The sequence below is a fragment of the Mesoplodon mirus genome (assembly GCF_964341445.2).
Source record: "Mesoplodon mirus genome assembly, chromosome: 9".
In the NCBI taxonomy this organism is placed as follows: domain Eukaryota; kingdom Metazoa; phylum Chordata; class Mammalia; order Artiodactyla; family Ziphiidae; genus Mesoplodon; species Mesoplodon mirus.
This window is the reverse complement of record NC_138985.1, coordinates 99,587,674-99,593,673: the sequence shown is the minus strand read 5'-3', so window position 1 is coordinate 99,593,673 and position 6,000 is coordinate 99,587,674. Positions and strand designations below refer to the sequence as shown.

Below are 6,000 nucleotides of genomic sequence, written 5' to 3'. Positions count from 1 at the left end.
ATCTGTGTGTTACTTAAACAATCCTAGGTATATTACCTTAGCTTCTTTCCTCATTCGAAGAAAAATGTAATTCCAGAAAGACACGGAAGCCCAGCCTCTGAGTTTTACAAAACTCGGAGTTCGAGCTACGTTCGTTAATCCCCTAAATTCTTGGGTGTCAAAGGCATGTCACTAAATAGGTCACTAAATGTACCAAGGAAGCCAGAAAAGGAAAGAGCCCCCTAAAGGAACGTGGCATTTAATTGGGAACTTTCAGACATCTGTCACTCTGTGACAAGCGCAAAAAAGTCCTTTGCTCATGTGGTGACGCGCAGGTGGGATGGGACTGACAGCTGAAGTGACAAGCTGCGCGGGGGGGAGGGCGATAGGCGTGGGGGCAAATGAGAGCCTGGTCTTGAAGACTGCTTTTCCACCCTGAGTATCATTTAAAAAGAATCGCCGGGGGCCCAAACTGTAGTTTAAGATGCCATCAACCGTCCATTTAAGATGCGCTACTTGATAAAATGGGGTACGCACCCACCTAAAGGAGAGGTCATGCACAAAGTTTGGGAAAGAGATATTGCATCTGTCTCTGCTAAAAACGAAACAGGGCTTCATCCTCTGGCCTCTGGGTTCAAATCCGCGTGCCGGCGCGGGTGGGGAGATACTGCCCCTGGTGAACCCAGCTTTTAATAAGTTTCCCAATCAGCTCTCGAGGGAAAGGCGCGCCCCCCCACCCTCGCCCAGCCCTCGCATTCTCCCTGCCAGCTCCTCTCCTCCCTCCCATTCTCCATTTCCCTTCCGTCCCCTCCCCGGCAGGGCGTGCTCCACTCCGAGGCAGGATCTGTCTGGTTCCCCGCCTTCCCGTCCGAAAATCCCGCCAAGGGAGCCGCAGAGCAGAGGAAAAGCCAAAGTGGGGAGAGGGGAAGAAAGAGACCAGTGAGCCACCGTGCGTGCCGGCGGCAGGGAGAGGCGCGGCCGCGAGCAGCAGTGACTCGGGTACCTGGACTCCGGGCAGAAAACCTCGCCCCGACCAACAAAGGCAGCCTGAGCGCACGCGGCACGTTTGCAACTCCGAGTAAGTGGAAGGGAATGCGCGGTTCCTCCGAGGGCTCTCCGATCGACTTCCCCTTCGTCCTCCGCCACTTTTCTGGGTGCCCGCGGATGACCGTGGTAGGAGTGGGAGAGGGGCTGCTGGTGTCTTTGCTGGTGCGGCTGCTTTCAAAACTGATTTGCTCCAGAGGCATATTTTGGGGACGTCTGGTCAGGATGGTCAGGGTGCCTATAGATGGGTGGAAGGAAAGAAGCTTTTGTGATGTTATGTGCGCATTTGGACTGTGTTCCTGCTTCCAGCGGAATGGAGAACATGCAGGGGCTTTGCTCTTTGTAAAACCTGAGTTAGTAGGTGTGACTGTGGCTGGGTAGAGAAGAGAGAGAAAGTCAGGCAGCCTGAGCAAGCGGGGCTCATTTTCCCATCCTTCCCCTGCCTCCTGGATTGCCCCAGGGCTTGCCAGCTGATGCGTCTTAGCTGGCATTTCTAGGTACCAAGTGGGGGCTTGTGCCTCCCAGCGCCAGCTGACCTTGCGGGTCCCTCGCAGAGCATCCGGGCACTCCTTGTCCTGCCTGCCAGCCCAGGAATGGTTCTAGAAATGGTTACGTCCAAAGTTTAAAAGACACACCTTGAATCCCATTTCTCATTTGAATAATTTTAAGAACTGCCCTATACAGAGACACTTGAACTTTATTTCACCCACATAAAGCTAGGGTATATTAATTACCAATCTGCTAGATTCTTAGTTTCTGAGTTGATGTTTCTAATAAGTTAAAATATTTTAAAAGGGAGGAATGTATTCAACTCCTTCCCTTCTCTACTTAACACACAGAACATAATACTTGCTGCCTCTTCAACACACACACAGACACACACACACACACACCTTTTTCTTTAACAGAACACGCAGGAACACCAGAACACACACTGAGTTTATCTACACTCCTGTTAACTCACCCCTACCTCTGGTAACAGCTGCTCTGTAAGTCTGGGGGATACATTGAAAAAGTAGGAGTGGCATGTGGTGGGGGGAGGTGATGGTTGGAGAGAATGAACAATTCGAGAGAAATCAAAGTTCCAGCCTTTTGGCATCTTTTGCTTTCACCTGGAGGGTTATTTAGGCATTTTGCTTTAACAACTTGAGAAAGGTGACCTACCGGTGTGTGTTGGAGGGAAGGGCCTGGGAGGAGGTCCAGGAACTATCAAGAGGAGATTTCGAACTAATGATATAACGAAGCCATTTCATGATCTCAGGCAAGTGTGGAGTTGACGAAACAGCAAAGCCCTTTTTAGCCCCTTGATCTTCTGGGGATGAACTGATATTTGAAATATTGAAAGGTAATGGGAGTGAAACAAAAGAGGTGTCTCCCAGCGTAGAAAATAAAGCTTCTATTTTCCATCTTCATTATGTTCCTTTTTAAGTAAATTATGCATTCTAAAGACGAAATCATTTAAAAAAATTTTATAGTTCAGTTAAATTCAAAGAAAATTGGATATTTTCTTTTTTCCTCCCTTTGGGAAATGAGTTATTTTAGAGTGGCAATATTTGTACTTTCTCATTTAAATTAGAGGATGGGCTTTTGAAAAATTATGTCGTGAAAAAAACCTCTAATACCATTATTTTGTGCTGTAAGAAACTTTGGTGCTTTTTATTCTCTAATCGTATTTTAAATCTGTAGAAGTTCGTCTTTCCTCTCCTCCTGTTCCCAGCCCTCTTTTAGGACATTTTTTTTTTTTTAATCATTTAGGGAAAGGCCTCTATAAGGAACACCCACCTGAAGCCATCCTTAACGCATTAGGTGCTGTGTTCCAGATGCTTGCTTGTCGGTACAAATGTATTATATTTTCAAAGCTAGAGTGTGAGAGAAAAGAAACTACAGTTAATATGTGACTTTTTATTATCTGACTTTTCGATGCAGTATTATAGAGAATGAGGATGATAACATATATTTAAAATACTTATAGTACAATATATTATGTTTATAATACATTACTTTGTGGTTTCCTAGACCTCTTTTCATGGTATTGGGTATAATAAATTTACTGATTTATTGAAAAATTCCATGTACCTATTTAGTCTTCACATATAGCAACATGTGGCAGAACCCACATTTTTTAATGAACATTTTTGATGTTTTTACTCTAGAAAAGCTAGTGGCCTGGTTTGAATTTTCACAGAACCTGATTATTGGAAATAACTTGAGAGAAATAAGGTCCCCAAATAATTTAATCACTTTTATCAATAAAATCAATCTTAGAAATTAAGTATTTGGGGCTTAACTATTTTTTTCCTTTTGAAGATACTCTTGCTTTCTTATTTAAATGACATTCTCATGTGAATTCTGATCATATTCTTATTTGCCATGTGGTATTTTATTACTATTCAAAATTTTCTCAGGAGACTGAGTTTGGGTGGCTTGTTTGAAATGGTGTATGAGTTAATGGCGGGTTGAGGGCCAGTAGTTAGAATTCAGATTCTAAATTCCAGTTCTCCCAACACTTACACTTTTTAATATGGTGACATAGTGAATAGGATGGCTGTCCTTGACTTCCCTCCTAAAGGTAATGCCCAAACTGAGACCTCCCAGGGTGATCAGGGAGCAAGCTGGTTTACACCTGCGTGCAGGTCAGTCCCGTTTAAAGAGATGCTCATCTTTAAGCATCAGGTGAGTCAGGCCTCCCAACAGCCCTTGTTTGGATGCTGAGTGGAGCTTCTCTAAGGGTGATGAATGTTGTCTCTTTTGGCTGCAGTTCTAATGAATAATCAGAGAACTATTGTTTCCTTTTGACACAAAACCATGTCATTGCCCTGGGGTAAAATAATATTCAGATATGGAGCTTCTCTTTACAAGCTGAGCCAGCTTTTTTCCTTCCAGAGTCAATTGGCTTGAGTGGAATTTGGGCCACAGCCTCACTTTGGAAAGTTCTCCATTCTTGACGTTTATGGCCCATTCAATTTTCTATCCACTGGGCCATTTTTCCATGCACTTCTTGCCAGTCTTGTATGTGGAATAGTTTTCCACATGGCATAGATGTCATACGATCTTTCTAGATTGTCAAATATAACAAGCCTTTTGTTCCTCCCTATTTTAGTATTTGGTAAATGACAAGTTAAGATTTCTGTGGTTTAGAAGGATAACTATAATGTAACATATCAGAGGGCATTATGATTATGGTAATATTGCAGATTTGATTATGTAGATCACATTCACCACAAATCCCTATTTCTTCAAAGTAACAGGGAATACAGTGAATAGTTCATGCTTAAGATATTTTGAGAAATAATTTAATTTTTTCTACTGGGTTTTATTTCGGAGCCATTTCTTCATAGTAGGTTTAGATAAAGTGATATTTCAAATAAAAACATCATCATAATGAGTTTCCTAAAAGCAGAGTTCTTAGATTCTGAAACTTCATAGCTAGTGAAAAAAATCTATTGTTACATATTAATCTTGAATGAAGTAAGTCATAGTAACTGACACTTGGGCTCTTAATTCTAAGAATTGTGCTTATTAAAAACCAAAACATCATTGTAAGGCACAAATAGCATTCTGTATCTCTCACCTTTTATTCCCACTTCTTCCACTTTTTATACTGAGATATGAGATGACTGTCCTTCAATGAAATCACAGACATGGAGGGAACGATAGCCAGTCTTCTACCTTCAGCTGTGGAATTTAGGTGAAACTGAATGAGTCTGAGATTAACGGCGCCAAGGGAGGGTTTTCCCAGGCAAATCCTCCCTCTAGTGGCGCTCTATTTCTCCCCTCCACCCACCCTTCCGGCGACTTCAGTTCCTCCTTTCCCAGCAGCGCCAACACTGGAAAAGCACATCATTTACCTCTTGGAATTACTCACTTTTACCACCAGCTCCACCCCACCCAGACCATGCACCCCTAGAAGGCAGGGACTCTCTCATTCCTCTCAGAACCCTAGCATATCTAGAGTGAGACCATTGAAATGCTCAACGAATATCTGATGAATGAGTGAAAAAATAAGTAAATGACTCTGAATACCATTTTCTCTGCTCTTCCTCATGTTCCAAGGACCTTGACTGCCTTCTATACTCAATCCCTCTATATATCACCTGGTACCAATTTCCTGTTTAAACCCAAGGACCCCATTCTCAACCTTGAACCTCTAGAAGAAGGCTCTCCTGTCTTTTCCTCTACCTCCTTAATTGCAAACATCATATAGGTCTGCCAGTTCTCTGGAGTGTCTTCCTAATCATATTTCACCTTGTTCATTTTAAGGCTCTCGACCTTGCATGGTCTCTGACTCACCTGCGTAAAGGAGAAGGAAACCTTACCTCTTCTTTAACAAACTGTGTTACTCAAAGCCTTAAGACTGAGCACTTGGGACATTATTTTCATCATAACTTCACTGTGGTTATAGGCCTTTGCTTTTCAGAACTAATAACATTTATTTTCTCATCATATTTTCATAACAATTCTACTTAGGTAGGCTGAACAGGATTTTTTTTAATTGATAAGGATACAAATTTAAAGAGGTTAAGATGACCCCATTATTTAATACAAGAATCTTGACGATCTTAAAAGATCTTAAAATTCCTAGTTTGGATATTTTTTCCCCTCTATGGTATAATGCCATATCTTCCTCTGACTAATTAATTTTCTTTCTCAGTTGCCTCTCATGTCAAACCTAAACTCCAGTGTATGTACAGTAAGTGGCCAAATCACCCAGCATAGTGGTTTCCTTTCTTCGGTGTTTATCAGAATCACTGGAGTCATGTCTTAGCATCCAGATGCCTGGAGCCCATCCCCAGAGATTCTGATTTAAGAGGTGGAGTCAAGGAAGATGGACATGTGACAGGGCACCTGGATGCAGGTGATGTATTAGAAACATTAGCTGTAAGGCTCCAATATTTGAGCTCTAAGTTTAAAGAAGTCAAGGTAAACCACAGCTACGCTTCTTACTAGCTGTGTGACCATTAGCAAATACCGTGGTCT

The 6,000-nt window shown here is 42.4% G+C and overlaps 1 protein-coding gene across 2 annotated transcripts in view; it reads left to right on the top strand.

The window, feature by feature from the left end:
- The first annotated feature begins 797 nt into the window (after positions 1–797).
- The window catches only part of PTN (pleiotrophin), a 98,166-nt gene continuing 92,963 nt past the window's right edge, over positions 798–6,000 (top strand). Inside the window, exon 1 of one of the 2 annotated variants that reach the window (XM_082632497.1) lies at positions 798–1,057. The gene's annotated coding sequence lies outside the window, so the exon portion shown is untranslated. The remainder of the gene's footprint in view (positions 1,058–6,000) is intronic. The other variant, XM_082632496.1, reaches the window with a different exon arrangement.